The 9,698-nt window shown below is 34.4% G+C and overlaps 1 long non-coding RNA gene across 1 annotated transcript; it reads left to right on the forward strand.

Annotated features, from left to right (window-relative positions):
* The first annotated feature begins 733 nt into the window (after positions 1 to 733).
* Positions 734 to 6,345, forward strand: LOC144374959 (uncharacterized). Its single transcript, XR_013434184.1, has 2 exons — positions 734 to 5,616; positions 5,676 to 6,345. It is a non-coding gene; the product is annotated as an uncharacterized LOC144374959 (long non-coding RNA).
* The last annotated feature ends 3,353 nt before the right edge of the window (positions 6,346 to 9,698 follow it).

Below are 9,698 nucleotides of genomic sequence, written 5' to 3' on the forward strand. Positions count from 1 at the left end.
CAGAACCTCAGTCTCCTGATCACTGTGATGAAAGCCTAGAAATTAATCTGAAAAAATGACAAGCTCCAGAAATTAAAACTCGATCAGATAGTGTAAGTCATAGCTTTTGTACTTATCATATGTTGGATTAAACAATTATCATTCAAGAGCACCTGATTGGAAACTGCTGCTCTCCTAGTCTGAATCCACTGAGCCTACTATATAATAACAGTAGATGGCATCAACTCCAGGAATGAATGAAGCCAGAATGAGTCAAGATAGGCATATTCTTGTGTGCATTTACTTCATTTTTTAAAGGTGATTATAATTGTGTACAGACAGCAGCTTTTTTAAAAGGCAAGTTTATCCAAAAGTTATGGAGTCTAGCCTGGCAATAGGATATTTACATTAAGCCTTTTATATAGGATAATATCAATGTATGAATTAAATGCATACATATTGTTAATTACTGAAAACTATATAATGGGAAATAATTTTTTTAATTAAAGTCTCTTGATCTAATTTCTAAAAAGACAGAGTTCTCAACTGGGAAGCACTCCCCTAATCTCCAACTACAAATAATATGTTAGGCACAGGTGTAGATTTAACTATTTTAGTATATAAAATAAAAAAAGACATAGTTGAAATTTATTTTAATCACAAAACTGAATATATCTAGAGTATTCTTATTATGAGACAAATATAAAATTACTAATAAAGAATATATATGTATTTAGAACTCCATCATCACAACTCCCTCAATTTTAATGCTCTAGCACAACTTAATTCATAATGATCACATTCCATTTTGAGAATATGGCTTCCCTGTCCTTGGGGAGTCAAAGGGTGTGGACCCCTGCATTCCATACAAGAGATATGAGAATACACTTTCTAATAAATGCTTTTCCACAAAACCAAACAGCAGTAATGGCACTGCCCTCAGAAAGAGAAGGAAGACCACAAGACAAGGTATAAAAGATAATGATTTCTTTTTCTATTTGATGCTGGACACAGACTCATTCCCATTTCAGATGTCAGATAGCATAACAGAGAGTTCCAAGAGTTGGATGTCTCATTTTGGTATATCTTTTCGCAGCCTTGACTCTAAAACTTAAATATATTAAAGACAAATATCTTATTTTGTAACTTAGCCTTTGACCTAATGCCTACCTAGGCTGATATTGTTTCCTCAGTTTGTATGAGGTATTGTGACAGTTTTTGCATCAATCTGATGTATACATGTCTGCATAAGCTAAAAGCACCTCAATAATGATCCAGACTTAACTTAGGGGAAAAAGAAAACAGTACCAATAGGCAACTGCTGTTTTCCACAGAATTTTCTCCAAGTATGTGACAGAATCTTGGTTTCCAATTATAAATGGTGAATGATTCACTCTAGAACTTATTAGATTATGATTGGGCTGCTTTATTAATTCAAGCTGGGCTTATCTGTGTTTTTCTGGTAGAAAAAAGTTAGCTGATGGCTGGTGAACTTCAGAGGGTTAGCTATCATCCTCACAAGCAGCACCTTGATTCACTGCTTTGATAATTCCTCCACTAATGTATTCTTGTTATTTTGGACACAACAGGATTTGAAAAGTAAAATCAAAAGAAATCAAGATCTTCTGAGTGTAGGTACTATACTATTCACTTTCATCTTCACTGGTTCCTATGAGTCACAATAAATAAAAAAAATGCAAATAACAGTGGTGCCTGAACATAATACAAGTGTCTCAGAAGACTGTGGTAGGAGAATTCTTAAAAATATTTAAACTGAGCCTCAGCAATATTGAGAAACTAAGAAACTCATGGAGACCCTGTCTATAATAAAATACAAACTTGGGCTGGGGATGTGGCTCAGTAGCCAAGTGCCACTGACATCAATTCCCGGTACTCCACTCCCACTCCAATAAAAAAAAAAAAGATAGAAAAAAAGAAAGAAATAAATATTAGATAGACTTAGGAATAGATTCTGCATTTTAACAGGTTGCTGAGGGCCATTACCAAGTAGGAATGACGCATCGAAATTTCCTTGCCAAGCGTACCCCATGCTGCTTAGAGGACATTTGATGGAACATTGCATGCATGCTTTAATAAGGTGACCTTGCTCAAGGACCAAGGCAGATCTGGGTTTAGAGCTGATCAGGTTTGAGGAAGTAACCGGCTCCTTGAGTTTAAGGCGTTGCCAGTTTAAGATAATGGGTTTTAGGGAAGTTGGAAGTTGAAGATTATTGCTGGGATTAGGGTGTTCCTGCTGCTTGTTCCCATTGAGTTCTCGTGAGATTAAAATGGGATTTGGAGATAGCCTCGTGGAGTAGGTGGTTTGTGCGGGAGACAGCAGAACGTGTTTGCCCCTGGACCTGTGTGGAGGCGGTGTGAGAGCTGGAATAAAGAATTGCTGTTTGAACCTACGAAAGTGTGGGTGCCTCCTGAATCTTGTGCCAAGCCGAGACATTGGCCTTGGCATTTTGGTGGCCCGTACGGGGAACGTCTGAAATTTGGAGGTGAATAAAATCGCTCCCCCCTGAGGGAAGGCAAGAGAATGGGTGACCATTTCAAAAAACAACGTGTTCTTGTTTTGATTTATTTTGTTTTTATTTCAAGTTGCCTGTTCCTAGAACTTTCTCAGGCAAACTAGGGAAAATGGTTGACTCAAGGTTTGAAGTTTTTCGCCTCCGAGGAAGAGAGATTGTTAGAGGAAGGAGGCACCCCAGTAAGACCAAGAACAATTAGGGCATATGTTGATACAGTACAAAAATGTAGCCCATGGCTTTATAAAGATAAGTTATTAAGTATATCAATGGGACCATCATGGTATCCTGTAGAAGGATTTTTCTTCAACAAGAAAGAGATGGCTAGTTCTGTTTACCAGACTTGTTTAAGATTTTGGTTTTTACAGACATCTGATTAATTTACAAAGCTAAAGTGTTAAAATATCAACCACTAGATATGAAATCAAGTACTCTTTACTTATTAAGTTCCATAAGGTAATATATTTAAACATTATGTGTGTTTTCATAAATTGGTGAATGGAAAAAGGTTTAATATTGCTTTGGTCTGTGTCTTTGCTGAAACAAGGTTACTAAGAGTTAAGATTCTATCATGTGTAATTTATATACAAAGAGTATAAGAAGTTTCAGTTGGGTTTCAATTACAGTATAATAGTACCTTAGAAAACATAAAAATATTTCATCTTATTAAAGTGGAGTAATTTGTCTAAATTCAAAAATTGTATAAGGGTTGTTTCAGAATGTGAATTTATAAAAGGGTTAACGGTTAAAAAAGGGATATAAAAAGGTTCAAGATGTGGAAATATATTTTAATATAAAAGGTTAAAGGTTAAAGAAATGTTTCTAGATGAGATAATCTCTGTGTGGTAAAAAGTTGTAAATGTCATTTAAAAAGATTTTGAGGAAACTAGACTTACTTTAAAAGCTTGAGAAAGGAAGAAAGAAGAAAAAAAGGTATTTGTACATGGCAGATTGAGACAAAGCTTCTTAATGGAGTAAAAAGCCTTTGGTTGAAGGTCAGCCATGTAAACTAACATTAAAGCGATTTAAACAGAATCTAAGCCTCGTTTAAAAGAGTGAAGCGGTAGGTGGTGAAAAAGTACATTTAAAAGTACAGTATAGAAGATAATTGGAAGGCTTTGAAAGGTTAAATTGAAGGTGGTCGAGATACCTTCATGGCGGATAAAAGATTGCTTTACTCATCAAACTATTAAAATGTACTTATTAAACCAAAAAGAGGGAGATGAGATAATCTGTGTGGTAAAGTAAAAAGTTGTAAAATGTCTAAGTAAGTTGCAAAAGGCTTTAAAAGGTTAAATTGAAGGTGGTTAAGATGCCTTCATGACGGAGAAAAAACATAACCCATGAAAATGGGAAGATAATAAGATAAAAGATTTAGATAAAGAAGATTAAAAATTTGAAGTAGAAAACTTCAAAAGCAGAAGTACAGGAAGGTAAAAAGAGAGAGAGAGAGAAGATGTAGAAAGATAAAAAAGATGTAGAAAGACAAGAATTTTTAACCCACAAAATAGGAAACAAAAGAAAACTAGGAGAGAAAAAAGCTACTAAGGGTAAATATAAAAACCTTAGTAGAAAACTAGAAGATAGAAATAAGATAGAAAAGGTTGAAAATGTCAAGTAAAGGTATTTCAGATAGAAAATACAAAAGGCTAAGACAACTATGGTTTAAAACCACATCTAAAAATTAAAAGGACTAAAGTAATTCTAAAAACTAAGACAAAATGCTTTTGAAAGACTTAAATTTAAAAGGATCTTTAAGGGGTATATATCCCCCAAAGATAAACTTAAAATAACCCTTTTTACTCTAAACTTTCTAAATTTGGATTCATCAGGACTTAGTGCTGCGGAAAGACATATGTATCCGAAAAATGTACATAAGCCTAAGGTACTTTGGAAAGATATTCTAACAGGACAATGGAAAGGTCCCGACCCAGTTATTGTCTGGAGTCGGGGTTCCCTTTGTGTGTTCCCACAGGGAGAACAGCAGCCGATTTGGATTCCAGAGAGGTTAACCAAAACAATTTCTACAGAAAAAGAAGATGATTTGACTGAAATCCATAACAGCTGAAATCCAGAGCTCCAGCTTGGCTATTCTTACATCTGCGACAGTGATTTACCACGGTGCTTTTTTCAATATCTATTTTATTATTGCTTTCTCCCACATCATAAAGTTCTATTTTATTTTTGAGCTCATACAAACCTAGGTTAATGTTTTTCTGATCAGTTTTGTTTTTTGACTGTGTTTTATTTTTTGACTGTGGAGTTTTTAAACATTGCAATGGAGATTTTACCTAGGTAAAGCTACAAGGCCGTTATTATTGTCTTATATGTTGTATGTTATGTGTGCCCTGTTTTGTGTTGCATGTCAGTATGTGTGTATGTCCATATTTTTATATGAGGAGCGCTCATGAAAAAATGGATCCGAATTTTTTTTTATTCACGTGATTTAAGTGGTTTAATCTAATTAGTTAAACAGCTGTTAATGATTGCTTTCAAAGGTGATTAACAGATCTGTTTGCTTACTATTGTTTTTAAAGGTGATTAACAGATCTGTTTGTTTACTTTCACTTTTCCTTTTCATCATATTTAATAATTCTGTTCAGGATAATGTCTCTTTAACATCATTGCCAGAATTCCCATCTCCATCCCGGTGCCGGTGAAGACAAAGAAAACCAAACTACAGCTTCTATGATAGCTACCACAGGAAACTGTATAAACTGATGCATCAATGAATATAACTCAACAAGTAATGCTCAATCAAGGACTTGATTTACTTTGGGAGGAAATGGACATATTGATAGACTCCTCCGATTTGAACTGCCTGCAGAACCTGACTGGACTATTTATCAGTTGCATGCATTGTGAACTATCGTCTGGTGCAGCGAATGGTGGTAATGCTGGCATATTTTTGCTGATGGTGTCACCAGTGATGCAATTTCCTTGCCAGCGCACCCCATGTTAATTGTGGTAATGCTGGCATCTTTGCTGATGGTGTCGCCAGTGATGCAATTTTTCCAAAGGAGCCGTCAATTGGCTTGGTGTCGTGGCATTTCTGTATCTTCCTCCCTTCTACTAGTGATGGTCTAAAATTTGGGGGCCAACAGAGGTGAGGCAAGAACCTCACCCCCCCACTGGCACCAAGGTTAAATTTGGGGGCCAACAGAGGTGAGGCAAGAACCTCACCCCCCCCACTGGTGCTTAGGCCTATCCACAAGCATGGCTGAATGCTGGACCGGTAGTCAGCGACGGGTTGATCTGATTGCAGTGGATTCAACCTAAGACAGGGGACTGACGCCTAGAGGTCAGTTCATCCGATGACGGGTAAGAACCATATGTTGATTTGGACAACCTACCAGGCACGGTCCTAAGCCGCATTGCTTGTTGTTTAATTAATCAGAAGGGGGGAGATGCTGAGGGCCATTACCAAGTAGGAATGACGCATCGAAATTTCCTTGCCAAGCGTACCCCATGCTGCTTAGAGGACATTTGATGGAACATTGCATGCATGCTTTAATAAGGTGACCTTGCTCAAGGACCAAGGCAGATCTGGGTTTAGAGCTGATCAGGTTTGAGGAAGTAACCGGCTCCTTGAGTTTAAGGCGTTGCCAGTTTAAGATAATGGGTTTTAGGGAAGTTGGAAGTTGAAGATTATTGCTGGGATTAGGGTGTTCCTGCTGCTTGTTCCCATTGAGTTCTCGTGAGATTAAAATGGGATTTGGAGATAGCCTCGTGGAGTAGGTGGTTTGTGCGGGAGACAGCAGAACGTGTTTGCCCCTGGACCTGTGTGGAGGCGGTGTGAGAGCTGGAATAAAGAATTGCTGTTTGAACCTACAAAGCTGTGAGTGCCTCGTGATTCTGGTGCCAAGCCGAGACATTGGCCTTTGGCAACAGGTGAAGATGAAAAACACAATACTTAGTTTATAAAGGCAGAAAATAAGGAAGAATTGCTGATATCAAGCACTCTATATCATTCAACCCTGTTTTATACATGAAGCTTATATAATGGTTTGAAGGAAAAAATGTGTTTGTATATTCACAGCTATTAAGCTTACCAGGTAGAATTCGGAATCAACTATGCATGACTCCAAATCCAAAGATTTCCACTAAACCACATACTACATGGAAATTTGCTTACTCTCTGAGGTTTTGGACAGAGACATACCAAAAAGAGCATAATCTGTATCCATATTGTGTATATCACCAGTGGGGATAATATACTAAAGAGTGTACTTCTGAGCCTTCTAAAAAGAACTTGGAATAATTTTGAGTAATGGCTGATGTCTCAATTTTAAAAAAAAAAATCAGTAATCAACAATATATTCTTAATTTCTTACCATGTGAGAAACATGAAAATGCTACAATGCATCCCACAGGCATGGCATTAAAATATTCTATGGAAATTTTAGAAAAAGAATACATCATCTGTGTCCCAAAATTGCTAAAAATGAAAATTTAAAAACCCATGAAAGAGTGTAGAAGAACACAGCACTTTTAAACAAGATACCACAGAATACACTAGAATTCCCTGATGAGATTATTATCTGTGCCTTTCTATATGAGAACATAAAGCTTCATGGAACTTGTGTCAATACAAAAGGATTTCAAATAGACATAATTGGGAAATGCATTCCATGATTATGATATATACATTGATAGAGAACTATTTTAAATTTAATTGCAAGAATTATTTTAAATATAATAAGAGAAATCCATATGAGTTAGAGTAAAAAAATAAATATAAATGAATAAAACAAATAATAATTTAAATAAAAATCAATTCTAAGAGAAACCTGAGGTACGTAAACCCCCCTCTGTCACAAGAGTAATCCCTGGTATACAGATAAAAATTCAGTTCGAGCTATTAACTAAAGAGGCCACATTTATCCTAAAGTTTTCTGATTATTAACACTTCTGTTAAAAAGTGAGAATGATTTTCAATAATGCAAGTTAACAATATTTCATCTTTATAAAATACAAAAACTAACAAAACATGGTGGCACATATCTAAAATCCCAGTGCCTCAAGAGGCAGAGGTAGAAAAATAATAAATTCAAAGTTAGCATAAGCAACTTAGTGAGGCTCTAAGCAACTTTGAAGGGTTCTGTCCCTAATAAATATGAAAAGGTATGGAGATGTGGATTAGTGGTGAAGTGCCTCTGACTCAATCCAAGGTAAAAAAAAAAAAGTGTTGTTTATTTTTTCTAAAAATGTTGTACTTCAATTTTTTTCACTAGTTGTTTTTGTTAATGTCTCATAAAATTAAGTAAAAATGTTCTGTCATTACATATTATATCTTACTAACATTGACATATCTGATTACCTTAATAATTATAATTATTTGAATATTCAGGGAGTATATATACAAATAGGATTGAACAACACAACAATGGAAGAAAACTAGAAGTCTATAAGTAAACTCCATACCTCTGGTCAATTCAATTTTGACAATTGTGTCAGAAAAATTAAATGGAGATTAAGTAGTCTCTTCTTTAATGTAAACTGATATAAATGCATGTTTATGTTTTAAGTAATGTTATTGGATTTTACATGAGATTATGTACAATATTTAACAAAAATGTGTTTTACACTAGAATATAAGAATTAAAACTATAAAAAATTAAGAGGAAAACAATTACATATTTATAAATCAGATTCAGCTGTGGAGTCTTCATTATGCTTCCAAAGTAAAAATAAGAAATTTGACTTGAAAAAACTTCGGTACAAAAAATAACCTCACCATGAAAATGAAGACATAATTATAAAGTTTTCCTTTTTGTTTTCTAAGAACTATCTTTTCCAAGATTTTAGCCTTGGCTAGAGGGCAGTCATTCCTCCTTATTGAGAGGATGATTGAGCCCAGAGCCCAAATAATTACCTTTTTAGACTCTCATACATCAGTGCCAAAATGCACCCTTCATAATTACCCAACAATAAGGGACTAAACCATTGAAAAAAATGTTATACATCCCAGAGACCCCCACATTTTTAAGCTGTTAAGTGAATGATAATTCCTAAAATCTAGATGACTTCATAGTACATAGTATATAGTACAGAGTACATAGAACTGCTACCACAGTTCTAATATGTCTTTGTTATACCTTTGAATGAACAACTATGTGTTTATTTTTAACATTATTCTTTTGTTCCTTTTGCCTATCCAAAGCAACTGTTTTATATTATGTAAACAAAAATTATAAATATTTGCAAAAATACCCTAAAACAAAAAACAATATGGAAAAGAAAAAAAAGGTAAATATGCAGAATATTGAAAATTCCATGCCTCTCTGATACAAAAGTAAAATTACATTGATGGTTTCTTGGTAAAATAAAGAATTACTAGATGAAGAAGCATTTATTTCTGAAATATACCCAAAGTAACTGGAAATGTATTGAGACTGTCATTCATATAGGAATATTTATAACTGAACTATTCATAAGAACCAATATGTAAAATCAATTCAAGGTAAATAGATAAATGGAAACATGTAAATCCTCACAGTAGACTGTTACTCAGGAATATTATATTCGAGTTGCTAGAAATTGAACTCTGGGCCTCACACAGGCTAGGAAAGCACCCTACCTCTGAGTTATTATCCCAGCCATATTGAGCAAGTATGATTCATGAGAGCACTAAATGTTACAATGACTGTGTACATGGAAACCTTTAGCTAATTGAAAGTAAGCAGAGAAACTGTAATGTGATTTACAATTAATATTATATTTAATTTTTTGCACAAGTAAATTCATGAATCCAAAACACATATAAGTCATTGCCTAGAGCTATGTGAAAAATACAAAAAGGAAAATCTCCTAGTGGGCACTAATTTCTTTTCATCTAAAATAGTTTCTGAAACTAAATGCTGGGAATGGTAAACATGTGAATGATAAAGAATTACACCCTGAAAATATTTATAAAGTTAATTTTAAGTTCATATGTGCTTTCTAGGAATGAAAAAATAAATAATTTATGGAATTCATAAAGCAGCCAAAGTTAAAGCCTGTAAAATAGGGAAATGAAAATGTAATTTATTATTGTTAAAAATAAACACTGAGTTTTCATTATGAGATCCACTTACATTTATGTGAATATACTGTGACTTTTTAAATTTTCATTTTTACTTTATAATTTGTAATAAGTATATAAGAAAACTATGTCTATACATCAACCACTATTGTAAAGTTGTCAAG

The sequence above is a fragment of the Ictidomys tridecemlineatus genome, unplaced genomic scaffold (genome assembly GCF_052094955.1).
Source record: "Ictidomys tridecemlineatus isolate mIctTri1 unplaced genomic scaffold, mIctTri1.hap1 Scaffold_97, whole genome shotgun sequence".
NCBI lineage: Eukaryota > Metazoa > Chordata > Mammalia > Rodentia > Sciuridae > Ictidomys > Ictidomys tridecemlineatus.